The 17,223-nt window shown below is 36.3% G+C and overlaps 1 protein-coding gene across 4 annotated transcripts in view; it reads right to left on the reverse strand.

Annotated features, from left to right (window-relative positions):
• The window catches only part of ZNF385B (zinc finger protein 385B), a 553,635-nt gene that overhangs the window by 325,411 nt on the left and 211,001 nt on the right, over positions 1-17,223 (reverse strand). The window lies entirely within an intron of this gene.

Below are 17,223 nucleotides of genomic sequence, written 5' to 3' on the forward strand. Positions count from 1 at the left end.
TCTTTTCCACTCTACCACTCCCTAAGGGACAATGCCAGTAAAGAAGCATCAGCTCTGGTTTAAAATGTGTTGTGATACAGGAAGGCTTTTAGTCAAATTCGTATGAGGCAGAGGAGTAGTTGGAGAGAGAAAGAATGAGGGAGAGAATGGAGAGGTAGAAAAAAAAGATGGAGAGATATGGAAGAAGAGAGAGTGGGGAGGGGGAAAGATGGGTAGGAAAAAGGAGGGAGAAAAAGCAGAAGAGAGGGGCAGGAAGAGAATAAGGGAAAGAGATGGGGGAGGGACAGTGAGGAGAGAAGAAAGAGGAGGGAGAAGAAGAGAAAAAGATGGGTAGGAAAAAGGAAGAATTAAAAGCAGAAGAGAGGGAGAGGGAAGGAGTTCAGGAGAGAATATAAAAATGCAGGGGCTAGCTAGAGAATATATTTCTTAAAGTAAGCCAGATAACCATCATTTTAAGAGAACAGCCAGAAGAAGATGCCATTCTTGTAGCAGGTGCTGAATAAGGCAGGGAGAACTTTTGATTTCCTGGTACAAGGTAAGATTTAAAAGTCAGAATGAGATTTAGGAAAAATTAAGTTCCTATCTGTCCCTGTTCCCTTTTTTCATAACTAATGTACAAACCTTCTTTCTTTATTGAACCATAAGGAATATTGGGGAGATCATTGTATTAAATCTTGATGTTCCCAAATATCAAAGACAACAGTGTGGTATATGAGAAGTTCATAGATTTGGAGCTGAGGAGGAGGCAATGGAGGACAACTCTTTGATTTTCTTAATGAAGAAACTGAGGCATAGTTCCTTGGTTCAAGCCTTGATTCCTAAGACTGTGTGACCTTGAGCAAGTTACTGACTCTTTCTGGGGCACAGTTTCTCATCAACAGAAGTACCCAAAACAATAATACCGTACAGAGAAGTAATTGCATGATGATATGATAAAAATGTAATTTGTGATGCTATTATTATCCCCATTTTACAGTTGAGGAAACTGAATCATTTGGAAATTAAGTGACTTGCCCAGGGTAATACAGCTAATAAGTGAAGCTGGGTTTAAATTCAAATTTCCCTAACTCCCAGTCTAGTACTCTATCCATGTGACAACTAAGTGCTGCTATTATTATTATTATTATTATTATTCTCCTCAATTATCCTTACTTTCTAGATAGCACAATGGATTGAAAGGCATCCTTAGACTCCAGTATCTTGACTTACACTAATTGTGTGGCTACTCTCTTTTATCATAGTACAGAACTGTAATTTGGAGGAAGTTTCAACACTAAGAATTCCCCACAATGATCAACTCATAAATATGTAGGGGGGATGATGAAAACTAACAATTAGAATTATCTTGTGAGTTAATGAAGTGATGTTAAGTAACATAAATATCAACTTTTAATAACAATTTTAAAGAAAGAATGTCAACACAATAACCTCTTTGTATAAAAGATTAATCAGGGGAGTTTTCTCATCAACTTGCTGAGCTTATAGGAAGGAGCCTTTATTCAGGACTTTTGAAAACATCTCTCTATGGAGGACTTGGGAATGTTCACTACCACATTGTTGAGAGTATGAAAGAGATTTCTTTTTGTTTTATTTTTTTAGTTCCCTGAGGGCAAGAATTGTTTCCTTTTTAGTTTTTATATCCCCTAAACAGATTTAGATACACATTAGGTGTTTTGGAAATGCTCATTGATTGCCCAAAGTCATACATACAAATAATAAACGTGAGTTAGATTTCAAACCAGCTCCTTTGACTCTAGATCCAGTGGAATTTCAAAGGAACCAAAATGATATGCTAAATCTGTTCTATTTCAAACAATCAAATAGTGGCTTATATGTAGTAGGTTTTAAAGAAAATAAATTTTTCTTAAAATATTTGATGAGAGGGGGGCAGCTGGGTAGCTCAGTGGATTGAGAGCCAAACCTAGAGATGGGAGGTCCTAGGTTCAAATCTGGCCTCAGACACTTCCCAGCTGTGTGACCCTGGGCAAGTCACTTGACCCCCATTGCCTAGCCCTTAGGGCTCTTCTACCTTGGAGCCAATACACAGTATTGACTCCAAGATGGAAGGTAAGGATTTTTAAAAATATATATTTTTGATGAGAAAACTATGAACACTGATTTTTACCCTATTTGAACAAAAATGAAATTATTTGGAACTGCCTGTTGTAGTCACCCACAGATATCCTAAAAGACATTTCCTAATCAGATCTCAAAGGTCTCAGACAAGTTGATTGGTATAGAACCACATGTTTGCATTCCCCAGAGTTTCACTAAGGGATACTTCCCTAAAGATGAATTGGTTGGTTAGCTCAGAGTTTAGGGAGGATGGATGACTTTTGTGGGAGGAGCTACTGACTGTGTATGGCATATACAGGGGAACTAATAGTCTACATTTGGCTCTTTCTTACTCTTTTCCTTTACATCTTTATTCTGACGAAATCCCAAGGTTGTGGAAAATTGTTATTGGTGTAGTAGTTCCATCCACCATGAGCAATTAGTAACTGCCTTATGGGAGAGGCACAGATACTTGCCTATGTTGTCTGAGGAAAGACTTAGAAAATTTCACTTCGGAACCCTAGCCAAATTAGAAGAGAATATTTCCTTAGCAGTCCCAATTTCAGAGACAGATTGTCTCATGGGTAACCCCATGAGTTTGAGTGCCTGAAGATCTGGCCATCTAGTAATAAAAGGGAAATTTCTTTAGTAACAACTCTTGGTGATTGAACTCATGACTCTGGTGCCAGGAGAAACAGTCACAAGAGATAAAAGCTACAAAGAAACACAAGATGATTTAAAATTGCAATGTGATCCATATTGAAGAATCTTTAGGAAAAATCAAGATCTTTCTCACTTGAAAATCTCGTGAAAGTTTTAAAATATCTAGAGAACCAAGATTTCCACAGTGCCAAATAAATCCCAGAGTCAATTTATACACACTGAAGAACCATTTCTGCATTAAAAGCTATTGCTTCTTCATAAGAGGACCTATAAAACATATTACCTAAAATGAATGATAAATATTTATAACTGTAGCTGGTAGGTTCCAGTTATATAGTTACTGTGCCATTAAACTGGAATGATATGGAATTGGAGGGGGAAAAATAGCAAGATCATAAAAGCATTTCATTTCGTATCAGACCTGCAATTTAATCTAATACAACTTTGAATATTCTTCTCTCTCTGACTCAAGTCAATAAAAAAAGTCATCTCGACTTTTCAGTCAGGCTAAGAAACCATTAACTCAAACTACAAGGTCATCAAGATAAAAATATAATCAAGAGATTGCCCTTCTGGGGCCTTTTCCAATAATGCCAATGTTTATTAGGCACATTCTTCTAACATTGACTCTAGTTTATTCAAATATTACCACTCACTGGAAGTTTTCCTTCTGCTTTGTTGTGTTGAAGCAGCTTAAGCTTTTATTCATACCTTTATATGCTATAGTTCAATTTAAAGAAAAAGCAATAACTTACATTTTTTGGATATTACTGACAGGCTAGGAAGAAATTGAAAGACCGAAGGAGATGGCTTCTAAGGGATGTACTTTTAAAAATTAGAATTAAACTAATCATAAAGGAAATACTATAACAGAAATTTCCACTTCCTGGGTCCTAGCATCATTGTTTTGCTCTTTAGAAAATAATGACTGATAGTATCGTCTACTGAATATTAAACATATTGATACTATTAGTGTCAAAAACATTAAACAAGTAATAGTGTGGAACACCAGCTTCATTTCTTTTGTGTATACTTGTTGATGGCCTTTTCAGTTACATATTTCAGGATCTCCTCATTTCCTCTCAAAAAAACAAGAGTATAAGAAAAATATTAAAAATTCTATGAAATGTGTTTGCAAAATTGTTTTTCTAAGAGGCAGAAAATTTCCTGAAGGGTGAGGGAATGTCATTTAATTAATTTATTACATTTTATATCCCAAAGTGGAGACAGCAGAGTGCAATGTGGATAGAGAGTCTATCTTTAAGTCAGGATCTTAGTTTAAGTACTATTTTACTTCTAAGTGTTGTTGTTGTTTTACCAACAACTCTTAATTTGCAGAAGGAAGTTAGGTGGCACAGTGCATAGGGCACAAGGTCTGGAGTTAGGAAGAATTATCTTCATGAATGCAAATCTGTGTGATTCTAGGCAAGTAACTTAACCTGTTTACTTCAGTTTCTTCATTTGTAAAATGAAACTGAAAAGAACATGGCACACCACTTTGGTATCTTTGTTGAGAAAACCCCTAATGGCATCACAAACAGTAGGACACAAAACTTAAATAACTCAATAACAAAAACAACCACAACATTAAGTTTGCAGAGGTGTTGACCCACATTGACAGAGGGAGTTTCTATTTCTTTTATTGAATGTCAATACAAGTAAAATTAATTCAAATAAATAAAATATCTTTTTCAGTCATCCTAAATCTCTATCAGGATCCTTTGCCCATCTATTCTCATTCATATACTCAGTTACAACACTTGTAAATATAGCTGTTCAAATCAACACATGGCTATTAAATGCCTACTCTTCAGGTGCAGAAACTGAAAATGAAAGTCATGCCTTGTTTTCTTGAACTCCAGAATCTCTAACAACATCTCCCACTTAAAATAATAGAGATTTGCTTATACCTTTCATACGATTATGACATATTAGGGTTATTTGTATATTTAATTTATCATTGCTAGATTGTATATTCCATAAGGGTGACAATTATGTCTTATCTAAATTTTCTCCTTTCCTGTGCACACTACAGATTCCCAGTCAGAAATTTGAGATAGGTCAGGGCTGCAAAATGGGGAACCATGGGGACTCTGACATTTACAGCCTTTATGTTAAAAATACCTTACCTTTTGTCTTAGAATTGATTCTAAGCATGAATCATGGTACCATGGGAAAATATTCTAAATTAATTAAATAAAAATTTCAAACAAACAAACAAACAAATAAATAAATAAATAAATAAATAAATAAATAAATAAATAAATGGCAGTGGGGGAAGAATTGATTCTAAGGATCAGTTCCAAAGAAGAGCTGTATAAGGGCTATGCAATTTAGGTTAAGGGACTTGGCAAGAATCACATAGTAAGGAAGTGTCTGAGGTCAGATTTGAACCCAGCATTTCCAGAAAGCCAAGACTTTCTATCCACTGGTCCACTTAGCTAGCCTATTCACAATGTTTATAACAAACTCCATCCTCTGTGTTCAATGCAGACGTGGAAGCAACACTTCTGATGCTTCTGTTCTGGAAGGAGCAGTTGGAGATGCCAGTATTTCTCCAGGGGGAAAAGGAAGTATGTTGGAAAAAGAGAAGCTTTGTAGAAACCAAGACCAGACATTATTATGATGAGAAAGGATGTTACCAGTGTACAAAGAACATTTGACTACTGGGAGGAGTGTTATGGAAGAGGCTAAGCACTGCGTCCCAGCTGTGAGGGTGACCTTGGATAGGTTCTGGTGTGGAATCATTGTGATCTATGAGTGATTGTCCTGACTAATGGCTAACTAATGAGTAATGGTAGTGGGGATGGATGGCATGGGGAGTGGAATGGCCTTTGCTGCCATTCAGCCTAATCTACAAAATCAATTAGAACGGTGAGCAAGCAATGACAAAACTATGAAATCAAATCCCACCTCATACCATCCATTGCAACTGGACCAACTAACCTTGCTCTCTGTTGCCATCTCTACAACAGGTATTGATGGACAGTACTAGAAAATTGTAACAGCAGAATGTAGAATACGATTATAGAGCTTGGAAATGGAAAGCACCTTGGAGAGCATCTAGTCCAATAACCTCATTCTACTGACAAGGACATTGTCACTTGCCCAAGGTCATGCACAGAATAAGTGACAGTGCTAAGATTTAAGCAAGGTCTTTCAACTTTAAGTCCAGCATTTTTTCCCTTATATGCTATTGTCCTTTTGGGTTGAATTGAGTTGACCTCATTTTTCAAAATTGACTTAAATTGGACAAAATGATTTTTATCTTGTTAATTTTCAAGATGTTGATCCCAATGTCAGTTTTCCTAGCATGTATACTTTGAAGAGTTTATAATCTATTCTGGAACTTTAGGCCTACTTGTTAGATGCCCTCTGTCACGATGAGATGCTGATAGGGCTTAATGTAAAAAAGAAAAGTTTCTCACCATACTGATCACAATAAAATAGTGCTTCTACTTAGCACTCTAAAGAATTCAGAATGGCAAAAAGTATTATTATTAATAGAAATTCTGCACTGGGCAGATGCTGATCTTCATCAATAATTTCTTCTTTAAATGTGACCAGGGTAAGACTTTTCTAGCATTCTTTTCTTTTACTATGGTGCCTTCTTCTCAAGGCCATTTTTCACTATGCAAAATGTGTGCCTTCTGATGGGAAAAAACAATGTTGATCAATTTCAATATTAACAATATAAAATATTTTTATTATCAAAATATTAATATAAAAATTAACAAAATTATAATTTCCCATCAACTGATAAGAACTTTGGCATTTCTAGTTTTTTCATCTTTTTTAAAAAGTCATTTCCAGGTAATGAATAGACTTTAAAGGGGCACAGACAAATGGCGCTTCTCCAGAAGGCAACACAGAATACATTTTAGAAACATCCTCTGGCACTCAGTTCCCCCATTCTAGATGCTAGAGGCATTTAGAAGAACATTTGATTGCATGATTGGCGTGAGTGCACATTCTTTCATACATATTAAAATCTCCTAGATCCAGAGAACAAACAACTTAGCTCACAGTGGCAACTCACTGGTCAGGGCTTTGTCATCTCTGCCTTAAGGAATTCTTGTAAATGAGAGCATATCATCAACAATGACTACTATGATGATGATGGTGGTGAAGTAAATAATCCAATAAAATTACTTGGACACTTTAACCTGAATTGGTTTCATCACAAGGGTAAAATATCAATATATAAATATGTACATGTCTATATTTATATAGAAATATATATATATATACATATATATATATGAAAAGTGACATATAAGCCAGTCCTAAACCATAGCTATCAATATAACGAAGAGCAGGCAAACAAATTTGAACTCTAAAATGATCTCCTTACAACCTCTACATATTTATAAATGCTATCCTCATTCCTTGGAGTCCCCCATTCCCAGTCATTCACTGTTGAAATTTCTCTTTTACCACTCATCAAGATACTTAAGTAGACAAATTATGCCACTATGGTTCAGTGGAAAGAGTGTTGAACTTGGAGTCATAGGACCCAAATTAAAATCTGGCTCAGCTACTTACCACTTGTGTGACTTTGGGCAAGTAGCAATCTCTCTGTGCCTCAATTTCCTCATCTGTAAGATGAGATAACTGGACTGACTGATTTATAAGATCTGTTCCAACTTTAGTCCTTTGATCCTGTAACTTTTCTCTGATTCTTCCCCAAGTAAAAGTGATCTGTCTCTCCTACTATTTCTTAAAACAATACAGATTTGACTACTCCTTTGCACTTTGGAATATTTTGCCTCATATTTTATTTATTTATATATGCTTCCTCTTTCTCCTGATTCTACTAGACTGTAAATTCCTGAGGGGTGGAAATGAGAGAATCACAAACTTTAAGAGAAGGACCTCAACAACCACATAGGTCAAGTCATGTATTTGGTACAATAGAGAAGGTATAACAAATAGACAATGTGATGTACTAGAAAGTTAGCCTCAAGACTAGGAAGATTAGGGTTCAAGTCTCTTCTCTGGCACATATTGCCTGTGTGATCCTGGGAAGTCACTAGGCCTCTCTAGGTAACTCTTTTAACACTATAAATTACAGAGAAAGTGTCACTTGGCTTTGACGGAAGGAATTTCATCTCCTTGAAATGCTCTAAAACCAGTGAAATCACAGATTTAATTGCTATACTTTTGGATGAAATAACTTTTCAGTTACAATAATCAAGTAATGTGGTATAATGGAAAGTGTATTGGCTTTAGAACAGAGGAACTGTGTTCAAATCCCTCCTCCTTTGATTACTGCTTATATGACTCCCCCATGGAAGGAAAACTATGGTAAATCTTGACAGTACATTCAAAAGCAGAGATGTTACCTTGCCAACAAAGGTCCATATACTCAAAGATAAGGCTTTTCCAGTAACCATGTATGGCTGTGAAAGTTTGACTATAAGGAAAGTTGAGTGCTATAGAATCAATGTTTCCTAATTGTGGAGCTGGAAAAGACTTGTGAGAGTCCCTTGGAAAGCAAAGAGATCAGGTCAGTCAATACTTAAAAAAATGTATCCAGACTATTCACTAGAAAGTCAAATACTAAAGCTAAAGCTTAAATACTTTGGTCACAGAATGAGAAAACAGGACTCAGAAAAGATCCTGATATTGGGAAAGACTGAAGGCAAAAGGAGAAGAGGGTGGCCAAGAATGAGCTGGATAGTGTCGTAGAAATATCAAACAAACTTGGACAAATTCCAGGAGATAGTGGAGAATAGAAGGACTTGGCATGCTATGGTCCATGGTGTCACGAAGAGTGAGACATGAACAACAAGAAGTCATTTAAGTTCTTTGGTCTTCATTTTCCTCATCTACAAAATGAGAAGTTTGTACTAAAAGATCTCTGACTTAGTTAAAACACTAGGCAATCCTTTTTCAAACTTTACTTTTTAATAGACTATTGTTGCAGTGTCAGAGAAAAGTAAAAAAGTGTACCAGGATGGCCAATGGGGAGCCCCTGGGAAAAATAAAATAGTATATTTATAGCTATTTCAATATAATAAAAACGAAATTTAAGTTTATGAAAAAGTAGAAAAAAGATGTAAACATTGATATGAAAATAAACAAATACTTTTCAAAACAATCTAGGTAGGAAAATGAAGGTGGCAGAAGGAGGAAGTTAGCAAATATAAAAGTATGCACTGACCAGAGGAAGATCAAAATATACAAGTTGTATTTTTTTATCTGTTTAATCAAGGAAGGTACTAGGAATAATGGGTGAATTATAGGGAGCAGATTTCAGTGAAATAGTCTAACATTTGTAGTTTCCCAAAAATAAAAGGGCTACTTGGTACAGTAGTGAGTTCCCCATCTCTGGAAGAGGCTAAATAATTATCTTCCAGGAATGATTTAACAATAATTCTTATAACTGGGATAGAGGATGGACTATCTGGCTTCTGACTTTATTGAATGTACTGCCAGTGACCATAAAAACACTGCAATATATTATAATCAAATTTGCCATAGCATGGCTTTTAATATAGATGAGGCTATCTTGGATTCATCTAAGGCACTAAATATAATAACAAACTCATTATAAAGAATCCTTTCTATGTGGGAGTCTTACTGAAAGCTCTCTCATGCACTTTAGCATATAACTATGTACTTAAATTGAAATAAAAAAAGGGCAGGTAACAGTTGCTCCTCTTGGTTAAGATTCTAGATTCTTATTTGACCTCTCCTGTTAGCAAGATCACTTGCTCTGATCATGTCTTTCGGTTAACTGTGAAGATTACATTTAACTCTTCCCTGATTATGAAGATTAAATTGTAACCCCTGCCTATTTTTAGATTTTAATCACTAAATGTCACTAAATGTGTAAACATCCTACTTAAAAGTTGAGTATGGAGATCTGCCGATTTTTAGATCTAATCACCCAAAGTGTAAACATCCCACTTAATCATGAAGTGGGAGGTTTGTGACCCACGTGTGTGATAGTGGGTGATGAATCAGAATCGACTGACTGCTTCTGGGGCAGTCCTAAAGCAGGGCTTCAACTTTGATTGGTAGATGTAGAATTAGGGGGAAGCATAGAAAGTGATGCAAGAGAAAGTGTCATTAAAAGGGAATGACAACTTCCTGAAGAGTTCTACTGGGATTTCTTCATTCTTTGGAGAGGAGGCTAAAGGAGAAATCTGCTAACTGGAGCTGAGACCCTGTTCCTGAGGAGACTGTTGAACTGACACGTGGTGAGTGAAAGAGCTGACTCCTTTCCTGGACATCTTCTGAAGAAACTAGCCTCAGGAGAGACTAGCCTCTTGAGAGAGTTATTCTCCAGGTCCTTGGCTTTGCCTGGACCAGCTAAGAACCAACCCTCCCTGCCTGGGTTGGGCTAGGTACTGGAAGTAAATTACTTAGTGCTTAGGCTAGATATCTTACCCTATCCTCTCTCTGATTTTCCTTACTTCACTCTTTCTACATTTTGTAAAGAAATTGTAAATGAATCTCTTTGGAATGAATATAAATTCCTGGTGACAACACTTAAATAATCCAGTCTAACCTTTATATAAATTAACCCCTTTCACCCCCTTACAACTACTACAATTTTTATCTACCACTTAGTGATTCTGGTCCCAGTCAAGCAGCCCTACACCATTGCCTGACACCTCCACCTGTCCTCTTCCCCTTTTTCTTCCCCAACACAATCTATTCTCAACTGTTTTCAACAAAATTGTGTTGATAATTCCATGTTAATATTGCTTTCCTCCCACTCCCCCTTGGTGGCTGCCATGAAATGTCTACATGTCTCTTCAGCTTCTTCCTTGCAAGTCAGAACCTCTTCTTATGGCTGGAACAATATGAACAATTTTTCTCTGAAGCAAGGGATCATTTTTTAAATAGACCACTCCCTCTGAGCATCTGAAGAAAATATATTGATCCATCATTTCTTCTTCTGAGATAAGTTGGAACGAGTTTCTTTTTTATATGTACTTTTTACACTGCATGTCCTTGGCCATTTCAGTCTTCCAGCTGGTTTAAATCTCATAAATTGAAATTATGTGAATAATTTATCATGTTATCTTTTAAAGGGCATTAACATATAAGGAAAAATGGAAAAGTTAGTTAAGGTGCTACAAAGGACTTTGGACTAGAAATCAGTTTCTTTCCTCAGTTCTGCTTGTAACTACACATGCAAAGGTGAACAAATCACTTAACTGCTTCAAGCCTCAGTTTCCTCTTGGGTAAAAGGTGGGGATCCATGCAGACTCTATTTCCTTCAACTGCTAGAAATTTTATAACGTACTTATATAAAAATTTAACTATTGAACACTCATTAGCATATAGTTACCATCTCAGCCTTAAAGTTCAGAATGATGACAAATCAATGAGTATCAGAAATGGTTCAAGATGGATGAAATTACTGAGAAAAGTATGTTCCCCTTAGACAATAATGGTCATTTCTCAACAGTTAAAGAGGAGCTCGGAATCAGCATGGCAAAATTAATGAAGGGTCATTTTTGGATTCACGAAGAACCAAGTTCAGACTCTGACACATATTAGCTATTGTGGAAAGGAAACTAAAACTAGTTCTAGACTTTCTGCCACCGTGTTGGAACAAGCAACAGTGGGAATATTAGAGAGAGAAGACATTGAAAAGACTGACAGTTGGTGGGAACAGGGCAACTTGGAGTGGCAGTTGGTCTTGTGACTAGCACTTCCTTCCTGGCAGGGGAAGTGGGAGGAGGTTGGCTTCCCAGTCTCTGGATTGAGGGACCACTATTTTCTTCAGCCCGAAGAGACAGGCCCAACCAGTTCTGAAAGTCAGAATTTTTCCTATTGCTTGATGTATACTGATATGATTTTAGAAGTAAGAAAACTAGCATAGATATAGTGTAGACAGGAATAAGAGAAATCCTCTACCAGCCTGTGAGGCCTGGCCTCAGCTCCAAAGCTGAGAAAGACTCTAACCTTATTTTAGGGACATCCCTCTTCCCTTTTCCCTGAGACCTCTCCAATCTGAACTGGTTATTAAAGTTTATCTTATTTGAACATCACAGTCAGATAAGTGGGCTATCTTTTCTGGGGCATAGAGGGAGCTGAACTTCAGTTCAGTCATCCAATTATAAACGTTCCTTATCAGACCCCTGCTGGGTGACCAAATTCTGGGGAAAGGCTTGTCCCTCAGTAGGGTCCATGTTTACCTCTCTGGGGCAACTACAGCAGCAACCCAGCGAGAAGACATCCCCGCAGGCTATCATAAGTGGCTCATTTCTTGGACATCCCATGTTGTTCAAATTATAGCGTCATGCAGGGGGCATCTCTCTCCTTTGCTTCACCAGCAGTCATATTCCCTCTCACCCTTCAACTCCTCCATTTCCTGCTACAAACCTTTTCTGTATCCCCTGTTTTTTTCAATCCCCCATTTTTCCCTATAAATATTACACTATATAGACCTGGTTTTCACTTAACCACCAGGTGTACCAGATGACCTTCAAATTTAGCAGTTACAGAGAAGTTTGGTTGCTTATGTGCATTTTTGGAGCAAGTTCTCTATTTTTAAGAAATCATAGGTCAAGATCTCCACCAAAATAGTTAGTTAGGGGCTACCAATACAGTAAAATCTATACAGTGTAGGTATTTAATCAATCAATCAATCAATCAATCAATCTTCTCTCTCTCTCACTTGCTTTTTTCTCTTTCAACCCAAAGTGATTTATTACTATATAAACCGTTAACTTTGGAGAATTGATTTTATTTGTTTTGGTGCAATTAATTAAGCAATATATTTTAATAGGTGCATACAAAGCCACCTCACTTTGTGACATGAAAAATAATGAATTATTACTAAGTTCTGCATTTGTTATTTATTTCATTAAGGATTTTAGTATGCTGTCCCCATTTTAAAAGGCATGCTACTATTTTTTTTGCTTTGCAATACTGTGGAATACTACTGCCTCAAACTACCATGGAAAGAAAAGCAAAGAAAAAATAATATTAAAGACAAAATATTTTTCAAAGCACATCAGCCATAATAGTACTGACCTTGTTGACCACAAACTGACTAAATTTGCTCACATATAACTGTTTTTCTTTCCTTTAAAGTTGTTATGTTCAATGAAATGAGTATTAAATTTGCCTCATCATAGTTAAGGAATAAAAAGAACTTTTAATAAATCAAAAATAAGAAGTACCATAAAAGAAAATATTTGAGTTAAGAAAGTTATTCATTTTCTGAATCAAAACATGGCTCCAATGAAGTTTTTATAAATGTTTAATCATCTTTTATATATCTCTGAAATCTTAGTTCTGAAGAAATGTCTTCCATCAATACCAAAGCCATGCCCCCCACCAATCATAAACAGTGCTTGATTCTTTCATGTCATATTTATATTCTATTGCATGATGATTTAGACTTTTTTTAAATTGAAGATGTTCATGCCCTCTAACATTTCTTGAATGCCATTACTCAACTTTGCTCACCACTTCTTTATTTGATCTACTTTAAAAGGTCTTTATGACCCTAGGAGTCTCTGAATGAACACTCAAAAAAAGATTAAAGCACAGTTGGGAAAATTTAGAGGAAAAGGACATCTATGAACATGATCTTGCTTTGAAGGGGCCTGTAACCTACTGTCCAACAACAAGAAAGCTTCGATTTGTTGGACTACCTAAGTGAGCAGAGACAGATGAAATCAGGGACCCAAATCCTATCTTTATACACTATCGATTAGAGGTCAGCCTGCTTCCTTTATATATTCAATATAATCTTTTGACAACTGGTATCACCTCTAAGGGGCTTGCTCTTCCACCCAGTTGGGAAAATAGGGAAATTGTGGATTTGATATCACGTAGTTTCGGCAATGGAAGACATTTCAGAGCTCAGTCATTATTGAACAACATTCTCCATAAATAGTCATCTAAGTCTCTGTTTGAAAATAGTACGGGTGTATCCCTAGTCCCTAAATTAACCATAGTGGGACAGCTCTAAATGTCAGAAAGTTTGACTTGTTCTGTTTTCCTCTTATTTTTTCTGATTAAAAAAACACTTACTTTCCATCTTAGAATCAATATTATATATTAGTACTAAGGCATTAGAGCAATAAAGGTTAGGCAAGGGGAGGTTAAGTGACTTGCTCAGGGATATACAGCTAGGATGTATCTGAGGTCAGATTTGAACCCAGGATCTCCAATTCTAGATCTGACTCTCAATTCATTGAGTCATATAGCTGCCCCCTTTTATTTTCCCTTTTCTTAAATATACTCTAAATTTCTCTCTTTATAACTTCTGTTATTGCTCCTAGGTCTTCCCTTTGAGCCAATTAAAAAAAAATCATAGCTAAACTGTCTTCCATGTGAAAACTTTTCAGCTATTTAATGACTGCTATCAAGACCACTAAGCGCTCTCTCTCTCTCTCTCTCTCTCTCTCTCTCTCTCTCTCTCTCTCTCTCTCTCTCTCTCTTTTCCCCCCTCTCCCCTGTTTTTTCAACCATCTTTCATATGATATAATCAAGGCACCTTTCATCACTTTTGGACACTTATTTATTATCAATGTCTTTCCTAATATAAATAATGTAGAACTGAATACCCCAGATGTTTGGGAGCTAAGTGGCTCAGTGGACTGATAGAGTCAGGTTTGGAGACGGTAGGTCCTGAGTACAAATCTGACTTCAGATATTTCCTAACTTTTTGATCCTGGGCAATTCACTTAACTCCATTGCCTAGCACTAATTGTTCTGTCTTGAAAAGAGTCTTGATATCAATTTTACTACAATAGAAGAGAAGGATTTTTTTTGTCTTCTTTTGTTTTTTTTTACTACTCCAGATATGTTCTGACCAGGATAGAACAGGTGAGACTATTTCTTCCCTAACCTCGGGCACTCACCAGCTCAAGATCACATTAGCATTTCTGGCTGACAGGGCCAGCATGCCATAGAGGTGGTCTGAGAGCTGGTTTCAGAGATAGAAAGCCTTCAACTCAGGTCCGGCTTCTGACAATGACCAGTGGTGGGACTTTGGGTAAATGATTTAACCTTTTAGTGCCCAGCCAACTTTCTAAGAGAGCAAGTTATAAAACAATTGTTGATCTGCCTTACTACAGGCAATTTTCTCACTAAGAGTTCCCTAAACAAGTGGAATCAAGGTTCTGGCATAACAAGAGCAACCAAATCATACAGATGACTTATATTGGGCTTATAAACTGGAGGATGCCTGAGTCAGCTCAGTGTGAGCATTTATAGTACAGAAAAATTAGCTAATGCTACAAATCTGGGTTTTATTTATTGTTTTGTTGATTATTTAGGCTTAAAACACGGATCAAGAAAATGTTAATAATACAGATGAACTTATAAATATGTCCAACATATATTATTTTTTCCCCTGGAGGTCTGGTTGTTAAACATTTACAGGTAAACTTCTGGCTTGTAGTCTACTCAAACTTCTAAATTTTCTTCATATACACTGCTATTTATTGATAACTCTCCTATCTCTTACCTGTGATGCTGATTATTTTTTGAAACTTAGGTCTTTATGTTTGCCTTTATTAAATTTCTTTTTTAAAATTCATTCAATGCTATAGCTCGTCGAGATGTTTGGAGATCTTGACTATATATCAACTATTCCTCTATGTTATCTGCACATCTGACAAGTATTCTACATACTCTTTTATCCACCTCATTCATAAAAATGAACCTCCACTAAAAACTTCCTTCCAACTTGGACACTGAATCACTTATACCTACTTTGAGACGGGCCACTCAAGCAGTTTCAAAATCACCCAAATGTACTATCCTCCAGCCTAGGCCTTTTCCATCTTATTCACAAGCATAACATGATAAATTCCATCAAATGTCAGATTAAAAAAAGATGTGTGATAGCCACCAAAGATGCAAGTAAGTGTGCCAAAATTTCAAATTTCTTAAGTAGGTCATTTGGACTTCAGCCATTTATATCAAACTGATTCAAAATTCCCCCAAATCGTCTGTGTTTAAATTACATCTCATTTTATTCTTTAAATATAATTTAATTTATTTCATTAAATATTTCCCAATGATATATACAATTTTTGATAATCATTAAAAAAATTGCATTCCAAATTATTTCCATCCCTCCTATCCAACTCTTCTCCTTTAAAAATCAATCAATTTGATGTCAAGTATATATGTAGTCATGCAAAACATTCTCACATTAGCCAACAGCAGCTTATTTTAGGAAGGCTGAAATAGAAATTTTACTTAGAAGAAAATGACATTTAGTTGTATTGTATGAAACTGATATTTTGTCATATAATAATAGCTGTATAGCGTTTTATAGTTTGCAAAGTGCTTTACAGATAGTATCTTATTTTATAATCACAATAAATCCATAAGGTAGGTGTCATTATCCCTATTTTGCAGATGAGGAAACTGAAGAAGACCATGGTTAATGACTTCCTAGGGTCATAAGAGCTAGTATCTGAGGAAGAAATGGAACTTGGGTCTCCTTGACTTATGTCCAGTGAAACTCTCCATTGTGCCACCTTACTGCTCATTTAGATTCATTCTGTCTCTTCCTGCTGTTTGTTCCCTTACTGCACTGAAAAAATCCAGAATGCAAAACATATACAAATGTTCATCAATAATTAAGTGTTCCTATACTTTTTAGAATCTTTTCAGATATTCACTTTGGTGATATTACATATGCATTAAGGACAATGATGCTCTGGGATTGCAGATGGCGGATGGAAAGGGCAAACACTGGTAAGTAACTCTTAGAACTGCCAAGGGTTACTTAGCTAAAGTTTGAGAAGAGTACAGTACATCACATGTCCATATTATTTTCTATGCTAACCTAGGACTACTCAATTGAAATAGGATGGTTTCCCGCCTGATCTGGTAATGTAAAAAGTGTCATTTTCAAAGAAGTTTTCCACAGTTGGTATGCAATGGAAAGAAAACTTTGATTTGGTCCTAAACATCCGACCTTCAAATTTCAGCTTTTTAGTGCCTTTTTAGCTATATTGCTTTAGGGATTTCCATCATATTCCCACACATACCCCAAACCTCATCCATAAGAATTTGATTATTATGCAAGATTACATCAATTTTGATATTCCAGCCTCATCAGTAACTTCTCTCCTGGGACGTCTCTGACTAGAGGAAGGAATGAGGAGTTCCACCCCAAACCTTTATTTTAGGAGGGTGCCTATACCTGCCAAGTCTTCATCTGAACCTATATGTTATCCCTCCTCATTAGACTATAAGATCCTGAAGGCAAGGATTATATTTTTCATATTTGTATGCTCAGCACTTAGCACAGTGCCTGGCACACAGCAATGGTTAGTACATGTTTGCTGATTGTTATGCTTCAGGAGCAAGTCTACACCTATGGTTCTTGGTTTCCTCATTCTAAAAAATAATGAAAATTGGACTCAATAATCTCTTAGATCCCTTCCAATCCAGGTCACATGAGATTACGATCTCAAAACAAAAACCAAAGATTGGCAGAACCCTGGGAGGTGTAGCAGCCTTAGAGTGAGGCAGCCTCGGTCATATTTGTCGCTTTAGCTC

This window comes from Monodelphis domestica, chromosome 4 (assembly GCF_027887165.1).
Source record: "Monodelphis domestica isolate mMonDom1 chromosome 4, mMonDom1.pri, whole genome shotgun sequence".
NCBI lineage: Eukaryota > Metazoa > Chordata > Mammalia > Didelphimorphia > Didelphidae > Monodelphis > Monodelphis domestica.